The sequence below is a fragment of the Aedes albopictus genome, chromosome 3 (assembly GCF_035046485.1).
Source record: "Aedes albopictus strain Foshan chromosome 3, AalbF5, whole genome shotgun sequence".
Taxonomy (NCBI): domain Eukaryota; kingdom Metazoa; phylum Arthropoda; class Insecta; order Diptera; family Culicidae; genus Aedes; species Aedes albopictus.
Window position 1 is genome coordinate 24,011,944 of NC_085138.1, and position 15,788 is coordinate 24,027,731.

A 15,788-nucleotide genomic window follows, 5' to 3' on the forward strand; every position below is an offset into this window, starting at 1 on the left:
TTCTATGTGATGCAAATGCAAGTCAAATGCATTCTGAGATTATTTTGCGCTTCCTAAGCTCATTCCAAGCTTAGAAGCACACTAGATTCTATGTGATGCAAATGCAAGTCAAATGCATTCTGGGATTATTTTGCGCTTCCTAAGCTCATTCCAAGCTTAGGAGCACACTAGATTCTATGTGATGCATATGCAAGTCAAATGCATTCTGAGATTATTTTGCGCTTTCTAAGCTCATTCCAAGCTAAGGAGCACACTAGATTCTATGTGATGCAAATGCAGGTAAAATGCATTCGGAGATTATTTTGCGCTTTCTAAGCTCATTCCAAGCTTAGGAACACACTAGATTCTATGTGATGCAAATGCAAGTCAAATGCATTCTGGGATTATTTTGCGCTTCCTAAGCTCATTCCAAGCTTAGGAGCACACTAGGTTCTATGTGATGCAAATGCAAGTCAAATGCATTCTGAGATTATTTTGCGCTTTCTAAGCTCATTCCAAGCTAAGGAGCACACTAGATTCTATGTGATGCAAATGCAGGTAAAATGCATTCGGAGATTATTTTGCGCTTTCTAAGCTCATTCCAAGCTTAGGAACACACTAGATTCTATGTGATGCAAATGCAAGTCAAATGCATTCTGGGATTATTTTGCGCTTCCTAAGCTCATTCCAAGCCAGAGGCGTCTCGTCGGCGTGTTCAACCAGTTCATTGCACAGGTATTCGATTTGGGAGAAAATAATGAGGAATTGTTTCACCATCCCAGTCTTTGTCATTTTAAATTAACCTAAATTATATGGATTAAATTTTATATTATCACAGAACTTGAAAAAAAATGTTTTTACAAGGCTTCAATACATTACATCTCCGTTGGAACAAAAAACTGGTGCGTACCACCCATCCCACCATTATAAGACAGTTGCCCAACCACCCACCGTGAAGCGGCCGAGAAGCAAAAAGAGCACACCGCACCGTAGTTCAACTTTTTCTGTTGAACAAGCTCTCATATATGAACGCCCCAACACACTGCAATAGGTCGGATGTTCGTATACGGCTGGAGGTGTAAATGTGTGAGATCAACCCGTTCTACAGGCGAATTTGAACAACGTTTGCTATATCAGTCTCTCGTGCGCATTTTTGTTTGACGCTAAAAATGATTCGCATAGAATTGAGTTTAAACTCATTTAAATCGCGCATGACAATGCTTCCACAGAAAACGGATTTCAGCAGAAAACAGTTTAATTACGTGAATGTCGTCATGTTCTTATCCCAAAATCAAAAAGCGCTCTATGATTACAACTTAATTCTAACAGAACCATTTTTGCTAAACTAACATACCGCTGTGTGAGCCACTCTTACCGTGTTGCGTCAAAAAGCGCGGTAAACTTGCATGCAGCTTGGCGTCGGTGTCTCTCATCGTGTTCAACCCACCGGCTTGAACGAGAGAGAAAAAAACGAAGAAAAAAGAGAGACTTTCTCACCGTAATCATTGCATGCATTCAATGCGCGTGGCTTGCGCACCAACCAACCATGCGTACCTGCTGCTGAAGCTGAATGTGCTTTCATTTGGCGTGTATTGCGTACATTATTCAATGTTAAAATGCAATTTAATTAATTAGTTAAATTGTTATTAAACTTTTCCTAGCTTCAATATTTTTTGGCAAGAAATTTGAATGCTACCCGTTTTCATTCTACATATCACTTGTTTTCTTATAGAATGCGTTTGGGAGCGTAAGATTAGTAATGGCACTGAGACCCCAGTCTCTTAATTTTCAAACAGAACTGAAAAACTTATTTTGATCGGCTTTAACATTGAACCAAATTAACCCAGATGACTGTAAGGATTAGATTGATTAAGATTCATTTCAGAATCCTTTTCATTATCTGGAAAAGTAGTTTTATAATTGTATGTTTCGTTAATCACGTCAGACGGACATTCAAGCACCACAACATGGTGGCCATGCGAAGGATTTGTTGTTTGACGAAAGCTTTCTTCCAGTAGTGGGAAGGGAAATAAACCCAAACTCCAAGTATGTACCATGATAAGCTTAAACGACTGACGTTGGTAATCGAACGGCCACGAATTCATTTTGTTTGGCTCCAGCAAATCTGCGATTATTCAGAAGAAAAGTGCACCACTTTTAGTTTTGGAATGCATTATAATATATAATTCTCATCTCTCATACCTATTCTTCAACATAAGTGTACCAAATTCCAATTTTGAATTTATCCTCAATGTTGAACAGGTCCCCTAATAGACCACGCGTCGCCTCTGTTCCAAGCTTAGGAGCACACTAGATTCTATGTGATGCATATGCAAGTCAAATGCATTCTGAGATTATTTTGCGCTTTCTAAGCTCATTCCAAGCTAAGGAGCACACTAGATTCTATGTGATGCAAATGCAAGTCAAATGCATTCGGAGATTATTTTGCGCTTTCTAAGCTCATTCCAAGCTTAGGAGCACACTAGATTCTATGTGATGCAAATGCAGGTAAAATGCATTCGGAGATTATTTTGCGCTTTCTAAGCTCATTCCAAGCTTAGGAACACACTAGATTCTATGTGATGCAAATGCAAGTCAAATGCATTCGGAGATTATTTTGCGCTTTCTAAGCTCATTCCAAGCTTAGGAGTACACTAGATTCTATGTGATGCAAATGCAGGTAAAATGCATTCGGAGATTATTTTGCGCTTTCTAAGCTCATTCCAAGCTTAGGAGCACACTAGATTCTATGTGATGCAAATGCAAGTCAAATGCATTCTGGGATTATTTTGCGCTTTCTAAGCTCATTCCAAGCTTAGGAGCACACTAGATTCTATGTGATGCAAATGCAAGTCAAATGCATTCTGGGATTATTTTGCGCTTCCTAAGCTCATTCCAAGCTTAGGAGTACACTAGATTCTATGTGATGCAAATGCAGGTAAAATGCATTCGGAGATTATTTTGCGCTTTCTAAGCTCATTCCAAGCTTAGGAACACACTAGATTCTATGTGATGCAAATGCAAGTCAAATGCATTCTGGGATTATTTTGCGCTTCCTAAGCTCATTCCAAGCTTAGGAGCACACTAGATTCTATGTGATGCATATGCAAGTCAAATGCATTCTGAGATTATTTTGCGCTTTCTAAGCTCATTCCAAGCTAAGGAGCACACTAGATTCTATGTGATGCAAATGCAAGTCAAATGCATTCGGAGATTATTTTGCGCTTTCTAAGCTCATTCCAAGCTTAGGAGCACACTAGATTCTATGTGATGCAAATGCAAGTCAAATGCATTCTGAGATTATTTTGCGCTTTCTAAGCTCATTCCAAGCTAAGGAGCACACTAGATTCTATGTGATGCAAATGCAAGTCAAATGCATTCTGGGATTATTTTGCGCTTCCTAAGCTCATTCCAAGCTTAGGAGTACACTAGATTCTATGTGATGCAAATGCAGGTAAAATGCATTCGGAGATTATTTTGCGCTTTCTAAGCTCATTCCAAGCTTAGGAACACACTAGATTCTATGTGATGCAAATGCAAGTCAAATGCATTCGGAGATTATTTTGCGCTTTCTAAGCTCATTCCAAGCTTAGGAGTACACTAGATTCTATGTGATGCAAATGCAGGTAAAATGCATTCGGAGATTATTTTGCGCTTCCTAAGCTCATTCCAAGCTTAGGAACACACTAGATTCTATGTGATGCAAATGCAAGTCAAATGCATTCGGAGATTATTTTGCGCTTTCTAAGCTCATTCCAAGCTTAGGAGCACACTAGATTCTATGTGATGCAAATGCAAGTCAAATGCAAATGCAAGTCAAGCATAGGAGTACACTAGATTCTATGTGATGCAAATGCAAGTCAAATGCATTCGGAGATTATTTTGCGCTTTCTAAGCTCATTCCAAGCTTAGGAACACACTAGATTCTATGTGATGCAAATGCAAGTCAAATGCAAATGCAAGTCAAGCATAGGAGTACACTAGATTCTATGTGATGCAAATGCAAGTCAAATGCATTCGGAGATTATTTTGCGCTTTCTAAGCTCATTCCAAGCTTAGGAACACACTAGATTCTATGTGATGCAAATGCAAGTCAAATGCATTCGGAGATTATTTTGCGCTTTCTAAGCTCATTCCAAGCTTAGGAGTACACTAGATTCTATGTGATGCAAATGCAGGTAAAATGCATTCGGAGATTATTTTGCGCTTTCTAAGCTCATTCCAAGCTTAGGAACACACTAGATTCTATGTGATGCAAATGCAAGTCAAATGCATTCGGAGATTATTTTGCGCTTTCTAAGCTCATTCCAAGCTTAGGAGTACACTAGATTCTATGTGATGCAAATGCAGGTAAAATGCATTCGGAGATTATTTTGCGCTTTCTAAGCTCATTCCAAGCTTAGGAACACACTAGATTCTATGTGATGCAAATGCAAGTCAAATGCATTCGGAGATTATTTTGCGCTTTCTAAGCTCATTCCAAGCTTAGGAGTACACTAGATTCTATGTGATGCAAATGCAGGTAAAATGCATTCGGAGATTATTTTGCGCTTTCTAAGCTCATTCCAAGCTTAGGAGCACACTAGATTCTATGTGATGCAAATGCAAGTCAAATGCATTCGGAGATTATTTTGCGCTTTCTAAGCTCATTCCAAGCTTAGGAGTACACTAGATTCTATGTGATGCAAATGCAGGTAAAATGCATTCGGAGATTATTTTGCGCTTTCTAAGCTCATTCCAAGCTTAGGAACACACTAGATTCTATGTGATGCAAATGCAAGTCAAATGCATTCGGAGATTATTTTGCGCTTTCTAAGCTCATTCCAAGCTTAGGAGTACACTAGATTCTATGTGATGCAAATGCAGGTAAAATGCATTCGGAGATTATTTTGCGCTTTCTAAGCTCATTCCAAGCTTAGGAGCACACTAGATTCTATGTGATGCAAATGCAAGTCAAATGCATTCTGAGATTATTTTGCGCTTTCTAAGCTCATTCCAAGCTTAGGAGCACACTAGATTCTATGTGATGCAAATGCAAGTCAAATGCATTCGGAGATTATTTTGCGCTTCCTAAGCTCATTCCAAGCTTAGGAGCACACTAGATTCTATGTGATGCAAATGCAGGTAAAATGCATTCGGAGATTATTTTGCGCTTTCTAAGCTCATTCCAAGCTTAGGAGCACACTAGATTCTATGTGATGCAAATGCAAGTCAAATGCATTCGGAGATTATTTTGCGCTTCCTAAGCTCATTCCAAGCTTAGGAGCACACTAGATTCTATGTGATGCAAATGCAGGTAAAATGCATTCGGAGATTATTTTGCGCTTTCTAAGCTCATTCCAAGCTTAGGAACACACTAGATTCTATGTGATGCAAATGCAAGTCAAATGCATTCTGGGATTATTTTGCGCTTTCTAAGCTCATTCCAAGCTTAGGAGCACACTAGATTCTATGTGATGCAAATGCAAGTCAAATGCATTCTGAGATTATTTTGCGCTTTCTAAGCTCATTCCAAGCTAAGGAGCACACTAGATTCTATGTGATGCAAATGCAAGTCAAATGCATTCTGGGATTATTTTGCGCTTCCTAAGCTCATTCCAAGCTTAGGAGTACACTAGATTCTATGTGATGCAAATGCAGGTAAAATGCATTCGGAGATTATTTTGCGCTTTCTAAGCTCATTCCAAGCTTAGGAACACACTAGATTCTATGTGATGCAAATGCAAGTCAAATGCATTCGGAGATTATTTTGCGCTTCCTAAGCTCATTCCAAGCTTAGGAGTACACTAGATTCTATGTGATGCAAATGCAGGTAAAATGCATTCGGAGATTATTTTGCGCTTTCTAAGCTCATTCCAAGCTTAGGAACACACTAGATTCTATGTGATGCAAATGCAAGTCAAATGCATTCTGGGATTATTTTGCGCTTCCTAAGCTCATTCCAAGCTTAGGAGCACACTAGATTCTATGTGATGCATATGCAAGTCAAATGCATTCTGAGATTATTTTGCGCTTTCTAAGCTCATTCCAAGCTAAGGAGCACACTAGATTCTATGTGATGCAAATGCAAGTCAAATGCATTCGGAGATTATTTTGCGCTTTCTAAGCTCATTCCAAGCTTAGGAGCACACTAGATTCTATGTGATGCAAATGCAAGTCAAATGCATTCTGGGATTATTTTGCGCTTCCTAAGCTCATTCCAAGCTTAGGAGTACACTAGATTCTATGTGATGCAAATGCAGGTAAAATGCATTCGGAGATTATTTTGCGCTTTCTAAGCTCATTCCAAGCTTAGGAACACACTAGATTCTATGTGATGCAAATGCAAGTCAAATGCATTCGGAGATTATTTTGCGCTTTCTAAGCTCATTCCAAGCTTAGGAGTACACTAGATTCTATGTGATGCAAATGCAGGTAAAATGCATTCGGAGATTATTTTGCGCTTCCTAAGCTCATTCCAAGCTTAGGAACACACTAGATTCTATGTGATGCAAATGCAAGTCAAATGCATTCGGAGATTATTTTGCGCTTTCTAAGCTCATTCCAAGCTTAGGAGCACACTAGATTCTATGTGATGCAAATGCAAGTCAAATGCAAATGCAAGTCAAGCATAGGAGTACACTAGATTCTATGTGATGCAAATGCAAGTCAAATGCATTCTGAGATTATTTTGCGCTTTCTAAGCTCATTCCAAGCTTAGAAGCACACTAGATTCTATGTGATGCAAATGCAAGTCAAATGCATTCTGGGATTATTTTGCGCTTCCTAAGCTCATTCCAAGCTTAGGAGCACACTAGATTCTATGTGATGCATATGCAAGTCAAATGCATTCTGAGATTATTTTGCGCTTTCTAAGCTCATTCCAAGCTAAGGAGCACACTAGATTCTATGTGATGCAAATGCAAGTCAAATGCATTCTGAGATTATTTTGCGCTTTCTAAGCTCATTCCAAGCTTAGGAGCACACTAGATTCTATGTGATGCAAATGCAAGTCAAATGCATTCTGGGATTATTTTGCGCTTCCTAAGCTCATTCCAAGCTTAGGAGTACACTAGATTCTATGTGATGCAAATGCAGGTAAAATGCATTCGGAGATTATTTTGCGCTTTCTAAGCTCATTCCAAGCTTAGGAACACACTAGATTCTATGTGATGCAAATGCAAGTCAAATGCATTCGGAGATTATTTTGCGCTTTCTAAGCTCATTCCAAGCTTAGGAGTACACTAGATTCTATGTGATGCAAATGCAGGTAAAATGCATTCGGAGATTATTTTGCGCTTCCTAAGCTCATTCCAAGCTTAGGAACACACTAGATTCTATGTGATGCAAATGCAAGTCAAATGCATTCGGAGATTATTTTGCGCTTTCTAAGCTCATTCCAAGCTTAGGAGCACACTAGATTCTATGTGATGCAAATGCAAGTCAAATGCAAATGCAAGTCAAGCATAGGAGTACACTAGATTCTATGTGATGCAAATGCAAGTCAAATGCATTCTGAGATTATTTTGCGCTTTCTAAGCTCATTCCAAGCTTAGAAGCACACTAGATTCTATGTGATGCAAATGCAAGTCAAATGCAAATGCAAGTCAAGCATAGGAGTACACTAGATTCTATGTGATGCAAATGCAAGTCAAATGCATTCGGAGATTATTTTGCGCTTTCTAAGCTCATTCCAAGCTTAGGAGTACACTAGATTCTATGTGATGCAAATGCAGGTAAAATGCATTCGGAGATTATTTTGCGCTTTCTAAGCTCATTCCAAGCTTAGGAACACACTAGATTCTATGTGATGCAAATGCAAGTCAAATGCATTCGGAGATTATTTTGCGCTTTCTAAGCTCATTCCAAGCTTAGGAGTACACTAGATTCTATGTGATGCAAATGCAGGTAAAATGCATTCGGAGATTATTTTGCGCTTTCTAAGCTCATTCCAAGCTTAGGAGCACACTAGATTCTATGTGATGCAAATGCAAGTCAAATGCATTCGGAGATTATTTTGCGCTTTCTAAGCTCATTCCAAGCTTAGGAGTACACTAGATTCTATGTGATGCAAATGCAGGTAAAATGCATTCGGAGATTATTTTGCGCTTTCTAAGCTCATTCCAAGCTTAGGAACACACTAGATTCTATGTGATGCAAATGCAAGTCAAATGCATTCGGAGATTATTTTGCGCTTTCTAAGCTCATTCCAAGCTTAGGAGTACACTAGATTCTATGTGATGCAAATGCAGGTAAAATGCATTCGGAGATTATTTTGCGCTTTCTAAGCTCATTCCAAGCTTAGGAACACACTAGATTCTATGTGATGCAAATGCAAGTCAAATGCATTCGGAGATTATTTTGCGCTTTCTAAGCTCATTCCAAGCTTAGGAGCACACTAGATTCTATGTGATGCAAATGCAAGTCAAATGCATTCTGGGATTATTTTGCGCTTTCTAAGCTCATTCCAAGCTTAGGAGCGAGTATTATACAATTTAGTGAATAATTTTAATCACTGAGTTTTGTTGTTTGGAATTTTATATGAACTAAGCTTGTTCTAAGCTTAGGAGTGAGTAATGTACATTTCAGTGAATAATTTTAATCACTGAGTTTTGTCGTTTGTCCTAAGCTTGTTCTAAGCTTAGGAGCGAGTATTATACATTTCAGTGAATAATTTCAATCACTGAGTTTTGTCGTTTGAAATTTTATATGATCTAAGCTTGTTCTAAGCTTAGGAGTGAGAATCATACATTTCAGTGAACAATTTTAATCACTGAGTTTTGTCGTTTGAAATTTTATATGAACTAAGCTTGTTCTAAGCTTAGGAGTGAGTAATGTACATTTCAGTGGATAATTTTAATCACTGAGTTTTGTCGTTTGAAATTTTATTTGAACTAAGCTTGTTCTAAGCTTAGGAGTCAGTAATGTACATTTCAGTTGATAATTTTAATCACAGAGTTTTGTCGTTTGAAATTTTAATGAACTAAGCTTGTTCTAAGCTTAGGAGTGAGTAATGTACATTTCAGTGGATAATTTTAATCACTGAGTTTTGTCGTTTGAAATTTTATTTGAACTAAGCTTGTTCTAAGCTTAGGAGTCAGTAATGTACATTTCAGTTGATAATTTTAATCACAGAGTTTTGTCATTTGAAATTTTAATGAACTAAGCTTGTTCTAAGCTTAGGAGCGAGAATCATACATTTCAGTGAACAATTTTAATCACTGAGTTTTGTCGTTTGAAATTTTATATGAACTAAGCTTGTTCATACATTTCAGTGAATAATTTAAATCACTGAGTTTTGTCGATTGAAATTTTATATGAACTAAGCTTGTTCTAAGCTTAGGAGCGAGAATCATGCATTTTAGTGAACAATTTTAATCACTGAGTTTTGTCGTTTGAAATTTTATATGAACTAAGCTTGTTCTAAGCTTAGGAGCGAGAATCATACATTTCAGTGAATAATTTAAAACACTGAGTGTTGTCGATTGAAATTTTATATGAACTAAGCTTGTTCTAAGCTTAGGAGCGAGAATCATGCATTTTAGTGAACAATTTTAATCACAGAGTTTTGTCGTTTGAAATTTTATATGAACTAAGCTTGTTCTAAGCTTAGGAGTGAGTAATGTACATTTCAGTGAATAATTTTAATCACTGAGTTTTGTCGTTTGTCCTAAGCTTGTTCTAAGCTTAGGAGCGAGTATTATACATTTCAGTGAATAATTTCAATCACTGAGTTTTGTCGTTTGAAATTTTATATGATCTAAGCTTGTTCTAAGCTTAGGAGTGAGTAATGTACATTTCAGTGGATAATTTTAATCACTGAGTTTTGTCGTTTGAAATTTTATTTGAACTAAGCTTGTTCTAAGCTTAGGAGTCAGTAATGTACATTTCAGTTGATAATTTTAATCACAGAGTTTTGTCGTTTGAAATTTTAATGAACTAAGCTTGTTCTAAGCTTAGGAGCGAGAATCATACATTTCAGTGAACAATTTTAATCACTGAGTTTTGTCGTTTGAAATTTTATATGAACTAAGCTTGTTCTAAGCTTAGGAGCGAGAATCATACATTTCAGTGAATAATTTAAAACACTGAGTGTTGTCGATTGAAATTTTATATGAACTAAGCTTGTTCTAAGCTTAGGAGCGAGAATCATGCATTTTAGTGAACAATTTTAATCACAGAGTTTTGTCGTTTGAAATTTTATATGAACTAAGCTTGTTCTAAGCTTAGGAGTGAGAATCATACATTTTAGTGAATAATTTAAAACACTGAGTGTTGTCGATTGAAATTTTATATGAACTAAGCTTGTTCTAAGCTTAGGAGTGAGAATCATACATTTCAGTAAATAATTTAAATCGCTGAGTTTTGTCGTTTCAAATTTTATATGAACTAAGCTTGTTCTAAGCTTAGGAGCGAGAATCATACATTTCAGTGAACAATTTTAATCACTGAGTTTTGTCGTTTGAAATTTTATATGAACTAAGCTTGTTCTAAGCTTAGGAGCGAGAATCATACATTTCAGTAAATAATTTAAATCGCTGAGTTTTGTCGTTTGAAATTTTATATGAACTAAGCTTGTTCTAAGCTTAGGAGCGAGAATCATACATTTCAGTGAACAATTTTAATCACTGAGTTTTGTCGTTTGAAATTTTATATGAACTAAGCTTGTTCTAAGCTTAGGAGCGAGAATCATACATTTCAGTGAACAATTTTAATCACTGAGTTTTGTCGTTTGAAATTTTATATGAACTAAGCTTGTTCTAAGCTTAGGAGCGAGAATCATACATTTCAGTAAATAATTTAAATCGCTGAGTTTTGTCGTTTGAAATTTTATATGAACTAAGCTTGTTCTAAGCTTAACAGCGAGAATCATACATTTCAGTGAACAATTTTAATCACTGAGTTTTGTCGTTTGAAATTTTATATGAACTAAGCTTGTTCTAAGCTTAGGAGCGAGAATCATACATTTCAGTGAACAATTTTAATCACAGAGTTTTGTCGTTTGAAATTTTATATGAACTAAGCTTGTTCTAAGCTTAGGAGTGAGTAATGTACATTTCAGTGAATAATTTTAATCACTGAGTTTTGTCGTTTGAAATTTTATATGAACTAAGCTTGTTCTAAGCTTAGGAGTGAGTAATGTACATTTCAGTGAATAATTTTAATCACCGAGTTTTGTCGTTTGAAATTTTATATGAACTAAGCTTGTTCTTAGCTTAGGAGTGAGTAATGTACATTTCAGTGAATAATTTTAATCACTGAGTTTTGTCGTTTGAAATTTTATATGAACTAAGCTTGTTCTAAGCTTAGGAGCGAGAATCATACATTTTAGTGAACAATTTTTATCACTGAGTTTTGTCGTTTGAAATTTTATATGAACTAAGCTTGTTCTAAGCTTAGGAGCGAGTATTATACATTTCAGTGAATAATTTCAATCACTGAGTTTTGTTGTTTGAAATTTTATATGAACTAAGCTTGTTCTAAGCTTAGGAGTGAGTAATGTACATTTCAGTGAATAATTTTAATCACTGAGTTTTGTCGTTTGAAATTTTATATGAACTAAGCTTGTTCTAAGCTTAGGAGTGAGTAATGTACATTTCAGTGAATAATTTTAATCACTGAGTTTTGTCGTTTGAAATTTTATATGAACTAAGCTTGTTCTAAGCTTAGGAGTGAGTAATGTACATTTCAGTGAATAATTTTAATCACCGAGTTTTGTCGTTTGAAATTTTATATGAACTAAGCTTGTTCTTAGCTTAGGAGCGAGAATCATACATTTCAGTGAATAATTTTAATCACTGAGTTTTGTCGTTTGAAATTTTATATGAACTAAGCTTGTTCTAAGCTTAGGAGCGAGAATCATACATTTTAGTGAACAATTTTTATCACTGAGTTTTGTCGTTTGAAATTTTATATGAACTAAGCTTGTTCTAAGCTTAGGAGCGAGTATTATACATTTCAGTGAATAATTTCAATCACTGAGTTTTGTTGTTTGAAATTTTATATGAACTAAGCTTGTTCTAAGCTTAGGAGTGAGTTATGTACATTTCAGTGAATAATTTTAATCATTGAGTTTTGTCGTTTGAAATTTTATATGAACTAAGCTTGTTCTAAGCTTAGGAGCGAGAATCATACATTTTAGTGAACAATTTTTATCACTGAGTTTTGTCGTTTGAAATTTTATATGAACTAAGCTTGTTCTAAGCTTAGGAGCGAGTATTATACATTTCAGTGAATAATTTCAATCACTGAGTTTTGTCGTTTGAAATTTTATATGAACTAAGCTTGTTCTAAGCTTAGGAGCGAGAATCATACATTTTAATGAACAATTTTTATCACTGAGTTTTGTCGTTTGAAATTTTATATGAACTAAGCTTGTTCTAAGCTTAGGAGCGAGTATTATACATTTCAGTGAATAATTTCAATCACTGAGTTTTGTTGTTTGAAATTTTATATGAACTAAGCTTGTTCTAAGCTTAGGAGTGAGTAATGTACATTTCAGTGAATAATTTTAATCACTGAGTTTTGTCGTTTGAAATTTTATATCCCTTTCGTGACGGATTATAAATGAATGATTATCTCAAATTTTCTTTTATAAACTTAACGTCCTCTAGAATAAAACTTTCTTTACTTCGGCTACTTTATCCACCTATGCACTTTTTAGGGTCAAATTAGGACCAGCACAATTGCGCTGGTCCGTCCTCATGCCGGTCGGTGTTCTCTAAGTAATTGCTAAAAATTGCCAACTTTTACACGTTTTATGATACAGAAGATTTATTGTAATTATTAAATCACTGCAAAGTGTTAGTTTGTAGAGATTTAGACGTATAATTTCAAATCTAGGAACACGAGATCAGCTTGACAGGGTATTCAAATCATAGAAGTGAATAAGAAGAAGATAATAAGAACAGCAAATCCGTGTACCAATCTAATTCACGATTTCGATATTGTGGATTTGGAAGAAAACCGAAGAATGAGCATTGCTCAAAATTCACTGCATTACTAGCGAACTTAAGGTGAGATGAGACGAACTCACCATGGTACTCAGAAACATTTTTCCGTTGTGAAAACAAAAACCAATTTCACACAAAATTCCGGACTTGCTAACTACTTGTACCTGTGCGCTTACTGTTTTTAGCAAATGAATGCTTTTCAGTTTGCGTTTTCGAAAAAAATCAGATCGACATTACCAAAACAATTTGTCTTATTCACAGCGGCTAGCGTACCGTTTCGCCTTAATCACCAACACCACATGCTCACTCACGCAAAATTTGGCGCACTCGCACTGACAGACGCCCAGGTAGGATAAAGTCGTGGTTGTCGACACGGCGTCGGACTGAAAACGAAAACATCAGGGATGCATGTCGGGTCGGATGAGGAATGACAGAAAGTTCGCTGAAAACTTCGTTTCGCTAGTCCAACTGGCGAACTCCGATTTGGTGCTGCGAGGTCAATAATATGGAGTAATATTATTCACCCAAGTATTCAAAGTTCTTTAAAAAAAACTCGTAAAAACTAATATCGTGTTCCTTGAAATAAAATTATACGTCTAAGTTTTTACAAACTATCACTTTGTAGTGATTTAATAATTAAAGTCAATCTTCTATACCATGAAATGCCTAAGAATAGGCAATTTCCGATGGAATTTGGACCGCCTTGGGGACGGAACAGCACAATTGGGTTCTTTAGGGGTGTCCGGTTTATTACATAGTCAGATTCTCCGCCCTAAAATTAGTCGAAATCCAAAATTTCATAATTTTTGGAGTCCGGTAACTATTTTTAAAATGCATTTAAAGTTTGTATGAGGAAATTTTTTTGTTCGGGTTGAACTGTCATTTTATCGATTGAACTGTCATTCTATCCACGAAAATCGAAACTGTTTTGTTAATTTACCCATCAAAACAAAGGTATTGGAATCCAATAAAATTACATTATGCTCAGAAAAATGAGCTCTTTCGATTAGGCTTTAGAAAATAGCAATATTTTATTCACTAAACAACCCAATTGTGCTGGTCCCACTTTGACCACCCAGAAATATTGTGCTTTTCAACAAAGCACCGCTTTTTCTTTGCCGTTTTGTAGAACTACTCTTTTTCTATCGATTTGTATCTGCATACCCGGATTAAACTAATATTCATAAAAATACGACAGATAAAACTTTGTCAACTCCTAGGGTGATTGTTAACTTATTGTTTAACTTATTGTGGCGTTTTTCATAAACAATTCCAACCAAAGCTGAGGCTCAGAAATACAAGTTAGAGTAATAACTCGATCATAAAAAATATTTACATCACATATTTTGAGGAAAAAACAATTGAAAAAAATGTGCAAAACCAATGCTGAAAAACAGCACGATTGTGCTGGTTCGTCCCGAAAGGGATATGAACTAAGCTTGTTCTAAGCTTAGGAGTGAGTAATGTACATTTCAGTGAATAATTTTAATCACCGAGTTTTGTCGTTTGAAATTTTATATGAACTAAGCTTGTTCTAAGCTTAGGAGTGAGTAATGTACATTTCAGTGAATAATTTTAATCACTGAGTTTTGTCGTTTGAAATTTTATATGAACTAAGCTTGTTCTAAGCTTAGGAGCGAGTATTATACATTTCAGTGAATAAATAATTTCAATCACTGAGTTTTGTTGTTTGAAATTTTATATGAACTAAGCTTGTTCTAAGCTTAGGAGTGAGTAATAATTTAAAAACCTCCTGGAGTTCCCCGGATAGTCAGAAACTTCTCCAGGAGTTCCCCGGAAATATCTCCAGAAGTTCCTCGAGAATTTCTTGAGCAGTTCATCGGCAATTCTTCCAGGAGTTCCTCATAAATTCTTCCACTAGTTCCAAATTGCTCCAGGTGTTCTTCGGAAATTCCTCCGGGAGTTCCTCGGGAATTGCTGCAAGTGTTCTCCAGAAATATCTGTTGGAGTTCTTCGGGAATATCTCCAGAAGTTCCTCGGGCATTCCTTCATGAGTTCCTTGGGAATTCCTCGGGAATTCCTCCAGGAGTTCCTTGGGAATTCCTCCAGAAGTTCCTTGGGAATTCCTCTATCAGTTCATTGGGAATTCATTGAGGAGATCCTCGAGAATTTATGCAGGAGTTACTCGAGAATTTCTTCAGGAATTCGCCAGAAATTTCCTCAGGAGTTCGCCAGAAGCGGATATTTCAGGTGTTCGCCTGAAGCTGAAATATCTGAGTTCTTCGGAAATATATCCAGAAATTCCTCTGGAATTCCTCCAGGAGTTCCTTGCAAATTTCTGCAGGAGTTCCTCAAGAATTTCCTCGAGGATTGATCCAGGAGTTGCTCAGAAATTCTTCCAGCAGTTTCAAATTGCTCCAGGCGTTCCTCAGAAATTCCTCCTGGAGTTCCTCGGAAATTCCTCCAGAAGTTCCTAGGGAATTTCTGCAAAAGTTCCTTGGGAATTTTTCCGGGAGTTCCTCAGGAATTTCTCAAGAATTATCTCGAATATTCATTAAAGAGTTCTCGGGGTTTTTTTCTCCGGGACTTCCTCGGGAATTCCTTTAAAAATTCAAGCGGAATTCTTCCAGGAGTTCCTCAGAAATTTTTCCAGCAGTTCCAAGTTGCTCCAGGGGTTCCTTGGAAAATCCTCCAGGAGTTCCTCGGGAATTCCTCTAGGAGTTTATTTGGAATTCATCCAGGAATTCTCCATTAGTTCTAAGATGCTCCAGGAGATCCTCGGGAATTCCTCCTGGAGTTCCTCGGAAATTGCTGCAGAAGTTCCTCAAGAATTTAGGAGTTCTACAGAAATAACTTCAGGAGTTTTTCGGCAATATCTCCGGACGTTCCTCGGGATTTCCTCATGGCGTTCCTTGG